The sequence below is a fragment of the Tauraco erythrolophus genome, chromosome 7 (assembly GCF_009769465.1).
Source record: "Tauraco erythrolophus isolate bTauEry1 chromosome 7, bTauEry1.pri, whole genome shotgun sequence".
NCBI lineage: Eukaryota > Metazoa > Chordata > Aves > Musophagiformes > Musophagidae > Tauraco > Tauraco erythrolophus.
This window is the reverse complement of record NC_141471.1, coordinates 6,002,689-6,004,258: the sequence shown is the minus strand read 5'-3', so window position 1 is coordinate 6,004,258 and position 1,570 is coordinate 6,002,689.

Genomic DNA, 1,570 nt, shown 5'->3' with positions numbered 1-1,570 from the left:
CGAGGTTTTATATGCAGTTGTTCTTTTCTTATGGATTTATGCGGATCTTCTTTTCACTGTCGTTTCTGAAAATCTGTTGACTGTCATAGACTCATAGTAGTCTTTTGTAGAGTTTAACTTATTGGGGGGAGGGGGTAAAGGCATTTCAACTTTTCGTGAGAAAATGCGGGGCTGTCCCAGAAAACCATTTGTAGCCAGAACAAATTCTAAATCCTCATAAAGAAATTGTGTAAAAACGACTCTTGTCTGAAGCAGAAGCACAAGTGCCTTTTAAGGGCAGTATATTATTCGAGTTTCTTCAGGAGACATATGCTCTTGCCCTTCCTGTATCTTGCTATCAAGATTTAGGTTGAGGCCTAAAGAAAGTCCCAATAAATTATATTACTGGGATTGTATTGGTCAAACAAAAAGTGAAATATTTTTCATCGTACTTTATTTGAAAAAAATAGTCAAATCATTACCTTCTGCACTCTAACTTAGCTAAACAAACTCATTGCTTAAACAAAAAAATATGGTTCAGAACTAAGCTAGCATATCTTTTTCCCTGTCTCTTGAGTCAGTTTCAGTTTTAATCCCCATTTCTGTGTATGCTCAGTTTGACATAGTCGTGCTATAATTGCACATTTTTAGTGACATTTGTGAATTAAATGGTTAAACAGAACTATAACTTTTATTCATAAATTGTCCTGACTTGTATTTATTAATAGCAGGGGTCTATGCTTCTTCCAATAGGCACCATTTGGTTTGGTTTTTTTCCTTGTTGTCTTGCTGTCCTGTTGTATACATTGGAATTACTCCCAGTAGTTTTGTTTGAAATCAGCCAAGGTTGCAATTTTTCTTCTTCTTCTTCCCACTTCTCCCCCCCGCCGCCCCCCCCGCCATCCCAAAAACGCAGTTTCAGGAAAGATTGACAGAAGAGTCTGCAATGCCAGAAGGGTAAATGATGTTTCATAGTTGTATAGAATAAAAGACTTTAGTTAAAATATTTTCCAGTTGTTTTGTGTATTGGATCTATTATGCAATTTTAGAGCCTGGACCATTGCCACTTACTGGTTGTACTACAGAGGACTTCAGAGTCCTTTGAAGCCTCAAGTCATGGAATGGCTGAAGAAATGACAGTGCCTTAACAAAATCCCTTCAAGATGATCTTGTGATATGGTTGGATATAAGAATTCCTACACAAGAAGGACATGGAGCTGCTGGAGTGGGTCCAGAGGAGGGCCATGAAGATGATCCGAGAGCTGGAGCACCTCTGCTATGGAGACAGGCTGAGAGAGTTGGGGCTGTTCAGCCTGGAGAAGAGAAGGCTCCGGGGTGATCTTATTGCAGCCTTCCAGTACTTAAAGGGGGCCTATAGGAAAGCTGGAGAGGGACTTTTTACAAGGGCGTGTAGTGATAGGACAAGGGGCAATGGATTTAAACTGAAAGAGGGGAGATTTAGATTGCATATAAGGAAGAAATTTTTTACAATGAGGCTGGTGAGGCACTGGAACAGGTTGCCCAGAGAAGCTGTAGGTGCCCCATGCCTGGAAGTGTTCAAGGCCAGGTTGGATGAGGCTTTGGGCAACCT